This window comes from Nyctibius grandis, chromosome 4 (assembly GCF_013368605.1).
Source record: "Nyctibius grandis isolate bNycGra1 chromosome 4, bNycGra1.pri, whole genome shotgun sequence".
Classification (NCBI taxonomy): domain Eukaryota; kingdom Metazoa; phylum Chordata; class Aves; order Nyctibiiformes; family Nyctibiidae; genus Nyctibius; species Nyctibius grandis.
In genome coordinates, this window is record NC_090661.1 from 64853594 (window position 1) to 64871301 (window position 17708).

Below are 17708 nucleotides of genomic sequence, written 5' to 3' on the forward strand. Positions count from 1 at the left end.
GTGGTGTCAGGGCAATGGTTGGACTCGATGATCCCAGAGGTCTCTTCCAACCTGATTGATTCTGTGATTCTGTTGCAATAATCTCTAGCTGCTCACAGCTATTAAATGGTTTCTGAAATTAAAAGCCAGCTTTATATGGCAGATTCTTTTAATTCCTCTTCCTCAAATGCAAAAAATAAAAAAAACTAGGCCCTAAACTTGCAAAGATTCAGATAACCCATGAAAAATGGAAAGTGCCTTTCTTCAGCTGAAAGAGTTCCTCTTTGTCAACCTAAATGCACTTTTATTTAATGTATTTAACCAGATCAGGGCAGCCTACAAATGAAACCACCAACCACAGAGCTTATGCCTGGAATCCCTAAGATCTTTCTCTTCCTTTGATAAGACTGACACATCCCATCCTTGGCTTAAAATAATCATCATTATGTTTCTAAACAATCAAGGATTGGAGAGCTTAAAATTCCCTGGACATAGATGAAGTTTTCTGTTCATTGTAGGAGTTAACTTTTTTTTATTACAGAAGTTAATGTGATATTGATTTTGTGAGGGGGAGAAATATGCTGCCATATTGCAATAGATGCAAAGGGTGAAAAAGGGGTGGCAAAAGGAGATTGGTATTTTTTTATTCATTTTGAGAACGTTCCCTGCAAATCTGTAATTGCCCAACATGTGAAGTTTTTTTTCTGTGAGGTTAAACATTTTGCACTGTTCTTCTTGCAGCTATAAGTCTTTCTTTCCCTTTCCGAACACATACGTAAGAGAAGAGTAATGTTATTCCTTGCTATGAAGTGTTACAGTTAGGTAGCAGCTGTGATGGTATCAGCCAATATGTTGCTTTTAATGATCTCATTCATACATTATGAATGAGGAACTTGCCAGACAGGGAAAAATAGTGAGCATAATCTTTAACTGTTCAGCTGCTAAAGAGCTTTCTACATGGAAGTTGCAGTCCCTCTGACTTTTCTGTTTTCAAGAACAACTTGGCATCATGCTTGGCTTTAGACCAATGTAAAGCGGAGATGTGGTCAAACCACAAGCAATGTTAACAGGTTTTCATCAGTTCAAAAAAAAATTGGTGCTTAGATGCAGTCTACTTTATTACATTGCAATAAAATTAACCAACCTGCTAATTTCGAAGCAGTTTTTTTGCCTACAAGATCTCAGCTGGGCAGGAGATGTGCTGTGAGTTTTGATACATGCTTTTAGCAAATGGTGGTTCCTTGGGGTGCCCTGCTTAGTTTGCAACCCCTTTTTGAGATGGCACCAGAAAAGAGTGTGCTAAGGGCTCCACGACTCCTCCATTAGCCACTAGCTCTTTGTTATTCAGGGCTGGACTAGCCATGCCAGGGACGTTGAAACACCCAGCCAGACAGCAATGCCAGGAGGACGCTGGTGGATGGGGCCCTCTCCATACCATGAGGGGCCAAATGCCACAGGGACTCCTTGGCCTCATGTCTCTGCTCAGCTGGGTGCCGCTTTCCCCAGCAGACAGGCACTGTCTCTTCTTGCTGCTCAGGGTTTTGCCTTCACTCTCATTTTCCTCTCTGTCAGTTATTTCCCTCCTTGCCCTGGAGAATCAGGAGCTGACTGTAAAGGCATCCTGTAAGATGCTCCAGACAACTGCATCATTTGTTCCTTCTTCTTAGACCAAAAGGGCTGATATTTTAGCCCTGATCCCTCAGAGACAAGAATCAGCTGCAAACTAATGCTGCAGGAAACTGCTGAGACTTATGCCCTGTCCTTCCTGTCTTATCACTGCCGGACGTGAAGAAGAGATTATTGCCTTCTGCCTTACAACAACCTTTTGGGTCCTTGAAAACTGTGACATCCCCACCCTCTCCAGCCAGGCTTCTGGTCCTTATGCTCTTGGAGCGGTTGTTGCTGGCTAATGTGCACTATGTCCCACCACATCCACCCCTGTGCAGGAGCCTGCCATGAGCACTGAGGACTGTTAGTATGTTACTATGTATGTTAGTATGTTACTTCTTCTTGCCTCCAGGTTATTTTGTTACAACATAAAGGACGTTTCCAACTTACTTAATGGAAGTTAGTCTCTTGCAATCCTTCCAGTTTAACAGTTTGCTAAATATATTTGGATATATCCCCTTTTCTTCATACAGAATTGCAACACTCTCCTTGCTCAATGAAGGATTGGGAAGACTTCTGCTTGTTTGTATTGATTGCATAGCAAAGGCATTTCTGCGTCCTCCAATTTGGGGGCTGCTGGGGTCAGAGAACAGGGTACACAGAGCTTGTTCCCATGCTCCTCTCACACACCATTCAGCCAAGAGCAGTGGAGGTGAACACAGCAGAGGAGGAAGAAAGAAAAAATAACTTCACTGAGGAAAGGAGATGCTTGGAAGACACTTCAGCATTTGAGCCTGAAATTTCTCTGTGAACTCGCCTAAAATCAAAGCAGGAATCACAGGGAGAAATAGTGCAGCTAGTGCTTTGCAGGAAATGAAATTAGATCATAATTTCTCTTATGAATTTTAGGAAACCATCACTCTAGATGCATTTCTGGATTATATTTATATGCAAATATTTTAATATGTATGATATACTGTAAGATGAGTATTCACTGCCCTAGTAAAAGAAAAAAAAGAATATTTACATATGCTGCAGGAGACAATTTGTGTATGGAGGGCAGTCAGAAGGAGAATCTCAGAAATGTCGATTTTTATCCCTTGTAGGCAGGTACGCTGAGCTGGTCCTGTCTTCACAGCATGGCACACACTCAAGAAGAAAAGAAAAAAAATAATGCAATCACCTCCCAGCAGGGTTCCCTTGTTCTTGGCATAAGGATTACTGAAGATAGGATGGGAAACACAATGTGCAAAGGAAGAAGGGCAGAAAAGCAGCCCACTGTTCCTCCTGGTGCTGCACACGCCTGCAGAGCATTCTCACGTACATCATGGGAGCACCTAGAATAATATATGGTATAGCTGGCTACTTGCAAATATCTGGGGACACCGCTCCATGGCTGACTTGTGCCAGCTGCTCTGGGGCAGCCACCAAATCTACGTCTGTGTCCTCTCAGACCTTGTACCTGCTGAGAATGCCTTGTGTCCTTCCCCACATGGGAGGGTGGGGAGGTCCCTGCATTGAGTGGGTTCAGTCCTTCTGTTGAGGCTAGGGAGCAAATAGAAATTGCTACAGGGCGAGCATCTGCAAAGTTTCTGTTGAGGTCACCTCTGAAAGTCAGAGGATGCAAGTTTAGGGCTATGCCTTAAAGAAATCTGCTCTTGGCCACAACACCCGCTCTGTCCTCCTTTAGACTTCTTCAGACTCATTGCCTTACAGCCAGTGGCAGTGATCCAAGGCTAGATGTGATAAACTGTGACCATCCTCCTTCCTATTCCTCTTCACTTTTCTTCCTTTTTTTGTTACTAAATCCCTCTGCCTCCCACTTGCCACTTTGAGTGAGACAATGATTCATTTGTTTATAAATTAATTTATTTATACTTTGTTTCCCCATTCTCTGCTTCTGTATATTTTATGTCTCTACACCCTCCATGACTAAAACAGTCTTTAATTAAGAGGCTGCTTCTTCTAATCCAAATTTTTGACACCTTAACCTGCATTTTTTTCACTCTTCATTATTACAGTTAGATGCCTGCAAGAAGAGGCAGTTGACTGCTTTTAGGCACTATGCTAATATTACATATCAGAAAAATGGCAGTGATTAATTCCTCTTGAGAAAAAAAATATTTTAAGATCTTTAAATGAAAGACATACAACCTGTAAAGAAGACTTTGTGCGTCACTGCATACCAACCCACCTACTGTCCCCCATGAGGCTCTACAAGTGAAGACCTCTTGGCCCTTCTGAGCAGAGTCCTTGTAGTGTAATGACTTAATAACTCAAGAAGAAGGAAAAAAAAAAAGTCTGCTGAAGTTTTCTCATTACCAATAGATATCTTTGGGCTCCTTTGATGGCTGCAGCACATTGCAGTTCATCTAACTGCCATTTACTTATGGTATTATCTTACTTTTGCTTCTCCTTCACAGGGAAAATAAAATATTTTCTCAGGCTGACAGACAAGGATTCATGTTCTGCTCTTTCAGTAATTTGGAAAATGAAAATATACTGCTCACAGGGTGTGGGTTTTTTTAGCAGATCTATATTTTATCCTTTCATGTCAGAAGCGAGACAGACTAATGGCTTCTGGAATTTATTTTCAATGCTGATTTTGTTTCCAAAGTTTCAAGAGCGACGAGACGGATCTGCAGTCCTCTCTCCACTGGGAAAAGGAAGTGGCATCTGTTCCTGCTTTGTCCTCAGAGCTGCCTGCAAGGGTGTCTGGATCAACCATGCATCCTCTGCCAGCACATGTAGTCAGCTGGCAAACACAGGCCAGAGAGCCCTTTTCTGCTGATGTAAATGAGAATTGGCCTGGAAGTGCTCTAATACATGGTAAGGAGCCAACAGTCCCTCAGTTTGCTGAGGGAACAAAAGAGTTTTAAATCATCTTTACTTTGCTTGTCTTTGGGACTTGTGCTAAACAAAGCTTAGCTGGACTTAAAGACCTTGGCTTACTGTTCTGGCTGTTACTCTGATTTCTGTTGTGCTGGCTGCATGTAGATACATACAGCAGGTATGCACACCTTGTGACTTTCTGTCCTAAACGGTATTGATATGCTAAGCTTCACACGGGGCCATACTTCCTTACAAGTGAGCTACTGCTTCTGCCTGGTCCTGCTGCAAATGGGATGATCTGTGCTGCAATTGTTCAGTCCTTCTACCAACATTTTGGTCAGACCCAAGTTTCTGGATGGCATTTTACACGGCTTTCTGGAGATTGCTAATCCAGAATAGTCATTTTCCAGTTACAGGCAGCACAAGGTAGTCATAAGCCAAAGAGAGCTACAGATATCCAGGGCAGGGCCAGGGCAGCTTTCCCAGAGCCCTCAGCCAGGGGAGACTAGAGCACGAGGCTGTGCGGAGGGATGAGGGCAGGAGAAAAGGCTGCCGCTGGCTGCGTTGGAGAGGTGCTTTCAACCTCGCCTCCCTGCTGATTACAATACGCTACTGAAGTCAAATCAGATCGGCGTGGTGTGTGCTCTAATGTGGTTTTCTGTGTGAACTGGAGCAGGAAGAATAGAATACCTGAGCTCCAGAAGAAACCATTCGCACTGACTTTCTGACACAACAGATGCCAAAGCCTCCCTCGCTTTCACAGCAATTTCTGCATTTCCAAAATTTGTAGCTGAGCCGAGCATATTTTGTAATCCGGATTTGATTTAAGCTCTTCAAGTGATGGTGAATTCACAATCTCCTGAACTAAATTGTTCTAATTAACTCAATGGTTGAGAATTTCTGCGTTATCCTTTATCTGAAATTTATCTTCTTCAGCTTCCAGCTGCAAAATCTTATTATGCTATTGTCAGTGAGATTAAGGTTTCCCCTCCACACAGGTACACAGGGTAGCATTAATCTGCCCAGTTTTAGACATCTGCAGTGCACATCTATACCTGCATTAGTTGTCAGTGATCCTTGTATGATCAAAGGAGAGAAATGGAGTCTAGTATGATGCGAATTACCTCCTTTAAAATAGATGTCTAGCACAGATCAGATGAACTACCCTGCAGAAGTGCCTCTTTCTTTCAGACTGGATGGCCAGTTCAATCAAAATTTAAGGGAGGTGAACCTTCACAGCCTACAAGTAGTCACCACTTAATCTAGTGAAGCTATTTGGACCGAGTTATTGTTTAAACTACAGAAGAAAAAACATGCTATGAAACTGATAGAAATGCTAGGCATCAAGAGTACTTCCCAACAAGATTCAACCCTATTCTTCACTCTGTATCTGCAAACGGTGGCTGGTGGCTGGAAATTACTTTCATCTCACTGAAGAGAATGAGCACCAAGTCTATTTGTCACTTAGGTCTCATATCAGCTTTCAGGTTTATGCATGTGCAAATTATACCTGTTTTCAGCTTTCAGTGTTTCAGGGTTACCTGGAATTTATCTTGCTTCCCCTCAAGTAGATTACATGGAAGAAAGACTGTTGATTTTTAAAACTGAGGAAACTAATAGGCTAATATTTCCTTTCTTTCATCTGATCAGATTTAGAAATTGCTTCTGCCTCGGCCATGGATAAGAACAGACTATCAGGGTTATAGCCAAAGAGAGTTCAAAGCGTGCTTTTTCCCTGTATGAAGAAATGGGTTAAAATCAATAATATTCAACTTTAATTGATTTCCTATAGGGAAGAGTCTGCCCTATAATATCTGAAAGCCATTAGTCAATGTCTCTTTGAGGTATTAAATTTATTATGAAAACCCTGAAGATATTCTATTTTAAATCCATGGAAGCTTATGTGGTTACTGGATTATAGCTGTGTGTTAGATATAACACTCACCATCTAATGGATCGCAGCAACATTTTCACACTACTATCACTGTTCTGAATCTCATCTTGCTCCTGTACACTCACACAAAAGGTACCTATAAAATGCCTATCTGGCATTATGCCCACTTAATCACCATCTCAGGGGTTATTATAATGGGAACATGGGGATCTCCTTTGAGAGTACAAGGCCTATATAATAGCATCTCTTTATGCTTTAATGTTTTGGACCTTCCTATTGAGAGCAACCCTGCAGAGAAGGACTTTGGGGTACTGGGTGGATGAAAAGCTGGACATGAGCTGTCAATGTGCACTTGCAGCCCAGGAAGCCCACTGCATCAAAAGCAGCGTGGCCAGCAGGTTGAGGGAGGGGATTCTGCCCCTCTACTCCACTCTTGTGAGACCCCACCTGGAGTACTGCGTCCAGCTCTGAGGTCCCCAACACGAGAAGGACATGGACCTGTTGGATCGAGTCCAGAGGAGGGCCATGAAAATGATCAGAGGGCTGGAGCAGCTCTCCTATGTAGAAAGGCTGAGATGGGGTTGTGCAGCGTGGAGAAGAGAAGACTCCGGGGAGACCTTATTGAGACCTTTCAGTACTTAAAGGGGACCTGTAAGAAAGATGGAGACAAACTTTTTAGCAGGGTCTGCTGCAATAGGACAAGGAGTAATGGTTTTAAACTAAAAGAGGGTAGATTTAGACTAGATATACGGAAGAAATTTTTTATGATGAGGGTGGTGAAACACTGCAACAAGTTGCCCAGAGAGGTGGTAGATGCCCCATACCTGGAAACATTCAAGGTCAGGTTGGATGGGGCTCTGAGCAACCTGATCCAGTTGAAGATGTCCCTGCTCACTGCAGAGGGTTTGGACTAGATGACCTTTAAAGGTCCCTTCCAAGCCAAAGTATTCTATGATTCCTTCAGATGTCCCAGGGTTCTGGCAAAGGGTCCTGGGTTTGGGATGTTGTTAGTGAGTGGTTTTGCACTTGTCTATGTTTGTGTATAGCCATGGGATTTTCCATCCCTGCATTATGTTTATATTTACTGTGCCTCACACAACAAACCCTTTAGTAGCTCTTCCTGGAGATGTAGTTAGTTTCTAAGGAGAAAAATGGTGTCACCATGCCCAGATCTTTACAGGTCCAGCAGTGCTTGGATTTTGTCATCCTCAGCTCCATGCTGAAGTTGCTACAAAGCAAGCCAGGCAAAAGTGTGACTCGGTGAATGTCCCTTACTTATGTTTTCCTATAGCACAAAGCAAATAGCATCTCAGTTTGTGACTGCAGGCTACATCTACTGCTTAAACTCGTTGAGTGTAAGTAGTTCTGACAGCTCTATCAGTGGGATGTTTTATGGGGCTTCAGCCACCCTAGCATAGAAGATAGCTGCTGGGATTTCTGCCCGGCGCTTATGAGCCACTGCTGGTGTGGGATCGTTGTAGTCAGCATGTGCGAAGACGCAGTTGGATGACAGCATGCAGGCTGATGGAGAGAGCAGGGAGGGGCTGATACTGAAATTGTACCTTATGAGGGGAAGGCAGAAGGCAACACATTGATGAGACCTGAGCCTGCAGAGGAGGAAAGGTGAAGACATCAGGACAACTTCTTCTCAAGGACAATGGTCCCAGTTGTCAAAGACAGTGTTGCCACCATGGGACACAGTCGTGCTCCCTGGCTGTGCACCCTGGACACATACTGGCTGTACTGGGTGGGAATCATCCTCCATCACTCTTTGGCAGAAAACCTGGGACAAATGATCCAGCAAGAACAAGGCTCAGAGACTACCTTATTTCATCATATCTTCAGTCAGGATTTCTCCTGAAAGTAGAGAAGAAACTTTTGTAGTAAATAAAAACAATGCACTTCAAAAGCTCCTACAGGGTAAATCTGCAAATAGTTGTTCTACTGATGATGAAACATGCCCAGGTCCATTAACAGAGAAAACAATTTATTCTCAAGAAATAAAACTACTGAATGATGAAATATTAATTTAGATCATGGGCTTTGTGTCAAATTGATTGCCTTTCTTTTTACGGACTACAAACAATGGGTTTTTCTATTTATCCTTTTAAAACTTCTTCAGCAATGTTCTGCATTTTTAGAGATGGGGCTTTGACAGTTCTAATTCATGAGTTGGGGAATTACTTTTTAATTCCTTTTCTTGCCTTAATATCTTTAATAAATCAGAGATTTGTCTCCTATATTATTTATTTTTTGGAGGGTGGAGTTGTGAATGAAGTTATAGGGAATGTTCATAGCTATGCAAGAGTCTCAATGTGGAATGAGTGGGGCACGCTCAGGCGCATAACCAGGGAATAAATTTACTCCCTTTCTAATTTCCTTGCAATTTTTGCCCTGTGGATCATTTGAGCTGGAAGAATTTTCCATCAAAGTCTTAGAAATAGGGCATTTCCCAGGTGAGTGTGGACTCCTGAGCACAATTTGCTTCTCCTCACCTCTGTGAGAGTCGAGCTTGCTCAGCACCGTGGGGAGCTGGGCCTGCCTGTGCATGCACTGCAACATTGCACAGTGCCAGGGCTCTAAGGAACATGATGCTCTCCGATGGGACAGAGTTTAGGCTACTAAATCCAAAGCTATTATCTCTGGACATGTAAGCCCTGAAAATTTCTCACCTCTAGTCTTGCACCTCCTTTTCAGGGGTATTTTCTGCCAATGCTTTCAAACTGAGGTGGAACTGGAGATACGCTGATGCTACTCCAGCGTCTGGAAAGGCTATGTAGCTGTATTAAGAGCATGAAGCTGCAGAGTGGCATTACCAGAGGATGAGACTGAAAACTTGGATCCTCAGCGTCAGATATGGAAAAATAAATCCCAGTGAAGGGATGCACCATTTCATTCGTGTCCTGGAGAACCAAACTGTTTGATACAGAAAAAATGTTCACAGCTATGTCTCCCATCCCCAAGACCTGTTCAAATTTGTTTTGCTTGTGTACCTCATATTTATTCTTAATTAACAGAGAGCAGAAATGGTTGTTCTTCAGGAATAAAACCTGTCCCACAGAGAGCTCAGAAACCTTGCACACTTCTGTATCAACCATTCCATCCATTTCTGAGCTCTCAACTGCCACATAAGGAGAGTGTAAGCTCCAGGGGAAGGGGAAGGGGAAGGGAGGGATGAGAAGGAATATCACCCAAACAGGGGAGGTTTGCTGTTCATTACTTGCTCTCATTTAAAAGCTTGCAGTTGTCCAACCAGGACTGAAGCAGCTGCACCCCTGAGAAGTGTCTGCAGCAATCCCATCTTGATGAAAAGTGCTTACAAAATTGTAAAATGAAATAAAATATGAACAAGTTCTAAAGCCTGGAGGTCTTATTCTTCCTCTTGCTTTGCTGTTTGAAGGAAGTTTTGGAAGTCCTTTCAGAACAACAAAATTATAATTTTCATTTTGGGAATAATTTTTTTATTCTTTTAAAATTAAGTTCAAATACTGAACTGAGCTATCACTTCAAAATGTAAAAGTCAACATGCTTCATTTTAAACCTATTGAAACAAGTCATTATGTTTATTTTCCTCTTTTGTTTGGGTCAAAGGGGCTCATTCTAGTACATAAAATGATTTTTTTGTATTCCAAAAAAATATACAGATAATTTAACTGATACAAGAGATCTTTTTAGTGACACAATGTTTGCCTGAAAAAAAATCTCTAGTGCTTAAATAAAAGCATTTTAATAGTGAGTAGAGGATAGGGCAATTTCCTACAGCCTAAATAATTTTACATATGGATGTAGGCAGTGGTTGACTTGGGCAAACAACTAATATTAATTTCCTCTGCTGTTTCTTAGGGAAAAGCAACATCTTAGTCTTTTTAAGCAAGTTGTATGATGAACTTAACAGGTCTCATCCTATTCACAGAATCACAGAATCACAGAATGTTAGGGATTGGAAGGGACCTCGAAAGATCATCTAGTCCAATCCCCCTGCCGGAGCAGGATTGCCTAGACCATATCACACAGGAACGCGTCCAGGCGGGTTTTGAATGTCTCCAGAGAAGGAGACTCCACAACCTCTCTGGGCAGCCTGTTCCAGTGTTCGGTATTATACAGAGAGCAAAAGTTTTTGCCTCTTTGTAAACTGAACCAGAGTATTTCCAGTAACTAGTCAGACTATGCAAAGTATTCCAAAACATTTTTAGAGGTTTCTGACCTTACTGTTTGTGAAGGCTTTGATGGGAATAGAAAAGTCTGGGAATGATAAAATCTGGTGCTTATAATAGAAGCAGAGGAATAGAGATGAAGTGTTTGGTGGTATTCAGCAAACGAGAGACTCATTGCTGGGTATGTGATTCTGACTCAAAAACACAGAATTGTCAAATGCAGATGCAAGCCTGAAAAGAGAGACTTGATGTGGCAGGGAACTGAAAAATCTCTTCATGAGAAAAATCAGCTTTCTCCATGCTTGGATGCTCTGGCAAGAGGGCATATATAAATATAATGCAAGAAAATAATGTATTGATTTTGCCATTAAATGTTATAATACACACTCTGTTGTTCCAGGAAAGGTTAATCGTGTTGCCCAAAAGAGAAACATGCTATTATGTTCTAACCTATTCCTGAAAATAATGAAAGTACATTTAAAACGTATCGCTGTAGGCTACAACAGAGCGTAGGAGAGGCTAACTATTAACTTAACATACAACATGATGAGAAACAGGCATCAGCGCTTATTGGAGAGCCAGACTTTGCCAAACGGGGTTTAAAAGAAAGTTTATTTGTTAATGTGCCAAAGTCATCATCAAACCCCTCACTTGTCATTCATGTCCAATGAGTTTCCACCATTTCTCCCTCTCCTTGAATGGTAGTAGCAGTTAATGTGGAGACAAGAACAGACTTTCAAGTAAATGAGGAATTTTGCAGTTCACTGTTGTTAGTGAATCACTGTTGCATGTCCCTCTGTGCACTTGATTCATCTTCCTGCACCCTGTGTTTGGCTGGTGCCACCACCCTATGTCCATCCACTAGACAAGGCATCTAGTCAAATAAATCCCCTATTTGTACCTCATGGAGAGAAACAGGCACTTGTAGAAGGCAACTCAGCTTAGATACCTGTTTTAGGGTTGGATGAGTGACCCATTAGCAAAACCTCCTTCTCTTGACTACAGTCTCAGCGGCAAGTTTAGAACAAGAAGCTCACTTTCAGACAGCTGAAGGCAGATGGCTTAGCTTGAGACTAAGATACCTAAATACAGGTGTTTGTGTATGAACTATCTGCCTAAGCTACTTTTGCAGTCTGGGCAGCTGGGGACAATGCCATCAGTAGAGCCAAGTAGAGTATGCACTGCGTCTAATACGGGGTGAGTTAAATCTTTCTCCAGGCTTCTCTGGCTGTAAAGATAAGGGTTGCAAGGAAAAACTGATCAATTAATGCATTTTAAACCAAAAGCAAGATCAGAGTGGTTTGTTGGTTTGTTAAAAACATATAATTAATCAGTAATCAATGAACTATACCTTCAGGGTCAATATTAGCCATACACGAAATAAACCACAATAGGAGACACTTACACAAGGTTAATGTACCACTACGGACTTCTAAACACCCTCTATAACCAATCTCCCAAATTCCAGTTCTGCAGCACCGCCCCCACTGAGTTGTATGCACCCCCCAAGGCCATGTGGACCACAAGCACAACCCCCCTGGAAATGTGGGTTCCCCTGCTTCACAACCCTTCTGAGGGAGCTGTAGGTGCTCCAGCTTCACGTGTACTGGTGCTGCAGCCTACAAACTACTAACACACACCCCAATGAGAAAGCTACCATGAGTTCCACTGCACATGCACCTCAGGTGAGGGTCCCCCACCCTTAGGGCAGGCCTTTGAGGTGTCTAGAACCAGTTCACATGTCCTGGGGTACCTGAGACATACTGAGAAGGCTAGTGAATATGACATGGGACTTATGTGACATTCACACCATTCTGGGATAGCAGCTGGAGGTCAGATGATAGGATATCCCAAAACATCTCAGGTGACACTGGACACCTACCTCTAGGCAACTGAGACCAAGCCATGGTCTTCTGTTCTCGTCATATATACATCAACATCTGTGTTCAGACAGACTGTGATCAGTCCTAGAGGCTGAATCCCATGATCCCATGAAAACTTTCAGATTTCATGCCTTGATGCTTGTGTCTACAGGCTTTCTGCTCTTGCAGATGTTTAATAGCTTTTTTCCCTTTAGCTAGGGTTCCTCTTTCAGTGAAATAAAAAGGTAGCTCAGTAGGCTCCATGCTGCAGTCCCTCCATCACTTTTGCCATTAAGTACAATTTTCCTAAAGAGCTGAGGAGGGAGTGATGGAGAGACAGGAGCCTTATCCCAGAGTGCAGGAAGCCTCTGAGTGCTGAGACACATCCTTTTTTGAGAAATTGTCAGTATGTGAATTGATTTCTATTTCAAGGACATCAAAGCTGGTCAGCAATTAACTATTTCCAGGAATTACTGGCTGACCCCTGCAGTGTAATGCATGGGGAAAACATTTTCACTACCAAGCCTGCTGTTTCATTCAGCATTATGGGTAAGGAGTGCTGATTAGCTAGACACGGTCAGATCCTGGCATCAGTGCAACCAGTCTTACCACCAGCTGCCCCTTTCTCTTGGGGTCTCCATGTGAGGGAAAGCAGCGTACGGGAAAGGGGGTGTCACTAGGTTCTGCCAGGGTGGGATGGTGCAGCACTGTGAGAAGGCAGCATGTCCTGACCTCCCCAAACCAAAACCCAGTGTGTCCCTTGAGCCACTGAGTTGGGTATTTTATAAGACCATCCAGGTTGTGTGTTCATTCTTCACATCTGGAGTATTTCCCCTCTTGCCTCCATCCCCTAAGCTTTCATTCCTCCCCTGCCTCACGGCCACCCATTTCTTCCGCATCTTTTAGTCCATACTTCTTCAGGAACATTTACTCAGTTACTTGGGGATTGGTGGTTGTCACTCACAGTGGGAATATGCTCCTTGCAGCTCCCCACAGATACGGCTGGCAGAGGGACATTGCGGGTTTCTCAGGAGTAGAAGGGAGGAAGGAAGTCTCCTGCTTAAATAGATATGACCCCAAACTGGGAATTTGGCTGTGTTCAAGTTTGATGCTGAATGCTGTGCAATGGCTAGACCAGCCTCTTTTTCCTGTTTCTTTTCAGATGATTGGTTTTGTTTCTGTAATGATCCCACTCAAAAATACCATTGAAATCTTCTTCAACTGAAAAAAAAGACTTTTTAATGGCATGGAAGTTTTGATAGAACTGTTTCCATTGTAATTCCTTCTAAAAAAAGAGCTAAAGCAAACTTTTTAAATTTGTGAACAGAAATTTAAATACGTGACAAAAGCACAACATTTTCAATTACATTTTTTTTTCTTGTCATGTAAAAAATTTATATATATCTATATACATATTTATATCTTCCCAAAGCTGCTCTCACAAAGAAATACAGAAGAAGCTTTCAGAAACATTGCAGCTGATTTATCTTTTTCAAAGCTGGAATGAGATAGTGCTCATGGGGACAGCTGATGCTGATCCTTCTTTCTCAGGGTCCCCACCAGGAGAGGAAGAGTGGTTGCAAAATTTACTGCATTAACCTATGAGCTCCCTGTGGAACATGTCCTGTCACTTAGTGCTGGAGTTTCCCAGGAATTCAGGTATTCTGGCATGCACTGGTAGTGAATGGAAGAGGTAAATTAAGAAGAGGTCTTTTAGGAAGACCTAAATCCACAAGGCAGTTCAAGGGCTGGGAGGGGGCAGCGCCCAGCATTGGTGTGTACAACATCTGCAACTTGCCTGCTGGTGGCATTAGAGCAAAAGCAAGGATTTACCATGAACTGGCCTGTCTGACACTTCTTTCATCTCCTGAACAGCCCTGTCTTCATCCTTCTTCCTTCTCTCCCTCTCTCCCATCTCTTCTCCAGAGCACCTCCTGCATACAGCCTTGCCTTTCCAGCTACAGAGCTCAGACTCTCAGCCAAGTCCCCATAATCATAACTTGGGAATTGCAGTGTCCTTTTCTGCACTTTTTACAAACTTCTGGCTTGATTAGATACTCTTAATGGTACCTAATGGTACCTAAGTACTTAATGGTGCTGCAAATTGTGATTTCCCTGGTCCTTCACTTTCAGATGGATCTCTCTCTCCACCTCCCTTCACAGGCTCCATCTTCTCCACTGCTTTAAAGTTTTGCCTTTTTAGGTGAGACTTCAGGGTTTTTCTTGCTTTTATCTGCCACTTTTCTAATTGATCAGTCTCCTTTGCTGCCATGTTACATGTTCAGCTGAGTGCTTTTGGAGGTTTTTTTGGAACTACTTCCTCCCATTAGAAGGAATTGTGGGTTGCCATCTGCATAGCTACCATATCTTCCTACCCCAAATTCCATCCTTTCTGACTGCCCACAGATGTTACAACCACTTAGGCAACCACCAAATCCTGTTGTCTGGCTTCCCATTAATATCTCAGGGCATTTCATTTCATCTGTTTAATGCACTCCTCTAGTGACCCGTTTTCTCTCCAGTAGCATATCTATGTACTGCAATCAAGACCCCTCTTGTGCTTTCTTCTGATAACCTAAATGGATCAACCTCTTTACGACTTGGAGACAAAGGCATTTTCAGGAGCCATCACATCGCTTCTTATGTGTCTTCTACATTCTTCTCAAATTTTGAGCAGCTCTAACACCAAAAGCTCTTGCACATTCCAGCACTGCACTTTGCAGCACGTCCTGGATTTCAGTGTCCTGCATGGAAGACGAATGTCTTCCCTGCTGTCACGGTTTAAAGCTGGGCTGGCGATTAAACCTGCAGCAGACACTCTCTGTTAACCCTCCCCCCCCACCCGAAGGGAAAGGGAAAGGGAAAAGGGAGAGAGACTTACGGGTTGGAAAGTTAAAACAGTTTTAATAAACCTATAATAATGAAAAAGAGTATAATAATAATATTGGAATAATCAAATATATACAAATATATATACAAAACCAAGATCGAAGCTCCCCCCAGATGTCGGCAACGTCACCACCGGCACTGCAGGGCAGGGCTGCGGGAAGGCCCAGGCTGGGCCTAGCGACGGTCGAGAGCTGGATTCAGGGATGCACAGATCAGGATCGGGGGCCAGCAGGAAAACAGTCGGAGTCCTCCTTGGACACCGGCCATAGCAGAAAAAAAGCAAGAGCGAGCAAGAGGGCGAGACCCTCGTGATCCCCCCGCTTTATACCGAGAATGACGTGTATGGGATGGAATACCCTCGTTGGTCAATTTTTGGGTCACCTGGCCTGTCCTGCTCCCCGCCTGCAGCTGCGACCCCCCCTTCAGGCTTTTTCACTTGTAAGCAGTGAGGAATTCCAGCGGTGACCTTGGTTTCTCTAAGAAAAAAGTACAGCAAGAGCCTTACTGCACAACATCCCTACCGGTGGCCTCAGCGATAACTACAAACTCGAGCGTTATCAGTCCTGGAGAGCAGACACTGTCTGCAAAAACATGCAGTTAGTTTCAGAAAGTGCAGTTATTTAGAGGAGACTTAGCTGAAAGTAAAATCACTGAAAGGAAAATCGGCCTGGTTTAGGCCAAACCAGGACATTCCACCCCTTATTCCATACCATTCCGTCATACTCAGATCACACATTACTTTTCATTTAAAAATATGTACAGATAACATTAGTTTATGATTCATCTTATACAGGAAAGAAAAAAAAAAAAAAAAAAAAAAAAACAGTTCATCAAGTTCATTTAGTTCAGGATTGTGGGTTTCCATCTGCTAGGAGTCCTCTCAGGGCAGGGAGAAGATGGTATGAGCTTTTGTCACAGTTTCATGTGCCCACGGGTTGCAGGTTAAAGATGTCAGTCTCGAGGAGATTACTGGACGCCACTTGCAGCTAGCTCTGGTCTCGTCACCACTGTCTTAACCTGAAAGACACTTATGAACACTGTTAGTATTATGCAGGCAATTAACATCATGCAGTTCAGAATTAAGTATTCTCACCCAAGATCAGATCACCTTCAGGGACACATCGGACTCCACCATCCTGCAGCATCACCCACCAAGTACATCCAGGTCCTTGAGCAAAAGCAATCCCATGAATGGGTTTACCTTTGCCCGTAGCAGGAAGAACCCAGACAGTTTTTCCCAACAGATTCCTTTCATGCACCACAGGGACTTTATCCCCTTCATACTGTATGTAAAAGGATCTGACTGAGCAGGGGCCAGCTCGGTTGATAGATCCTCTGGTGTTAACTAGCCAGGTAGCTTGTGCCAAATGCTTATCCCAGTTTTTAAAGGTTCCACCCCCCATTGCTTTTAGGGTAGTTTTTAACAGCCCATTATACCGTTCAATTTTCCCAGATGCTGGTGCATGATAGGGGATGTGATATACCCATTCGATGCCATGCTCTTTGGCCCAGTTATCTATGAGACTGTTTTTGAAATGAGTCCCATTGTCCTGACTCAATTCTCTCTGGCGTGCCATGTCGCCACAAGATTTGCTTTTCAAGGCCCAGAATAGTGTTTCCGGGCAGTGGCATGGGGCACAGAGTATGTTTCCAGCCATCCGGTGGTTGCCTCCACCATGGTAAGCACATAGCGTTTACCCTGGCGGGTTTGAGGGAGTGTGATATAGTCAATTTGCCAGGCCTCCCCATATTTATATTTCAACCACCGCCCCCCATACCACAAAGGTTTTAACCGTTTGGCTTGCTTAATTGCGGCGCATGTTTCACAATCATGGATAACCTGTGCAATAGAGTCCATAGTTAAGTCCACCCCTCGGTCACGAGCCCATCTGTATGTTGCATCTCTTCCTTGATGACCTGAAGTGTCATGAGCCCACCGAGCTAAAATAGTTCACCTTTATGTTCCCAGTCCAAATCTATTTGGAACACTTTAGCAGCCTGATCTGCTTGTTGGTTGTTTCGATGTTCCTCAGTTGCCCGACTTTTAGGTACGTGAGCATCTACGTGACGTACCTTCACGACTAGTTTCTCTAGCCGAGTAGCAATATCTTGCCACAGTTCAACAGCCCAAATAGGTTTACCTTTACGCTGCCAGTTGCTTCGCTTCCACTGCTTTAAACCACCCCCACAAGGCATTTGCTACCATCCATGAGTCAGTATAAAGATACAGCCTTGGCCACCTTTTCTCGTTTCAGCAATGTCTAAGCCAGCTGGATGGCTTTTACCTCTGCAAATTGACTTGATTCACCTTTGTCCTTCTGTTGGCTTCTGTGACTCGTCGTATAGGACTCCATACAGCAGCTTTCCACTTCCGATGCTTTCCTACAAGACGGCAGGATCCATCGGTGAACAGGGCATACTGCTTCTCATCCTCTGGTAGTTCATCATATGGTGGGGCTTCTTCAGCACGTGTCACCTCCTTTTCTGGTG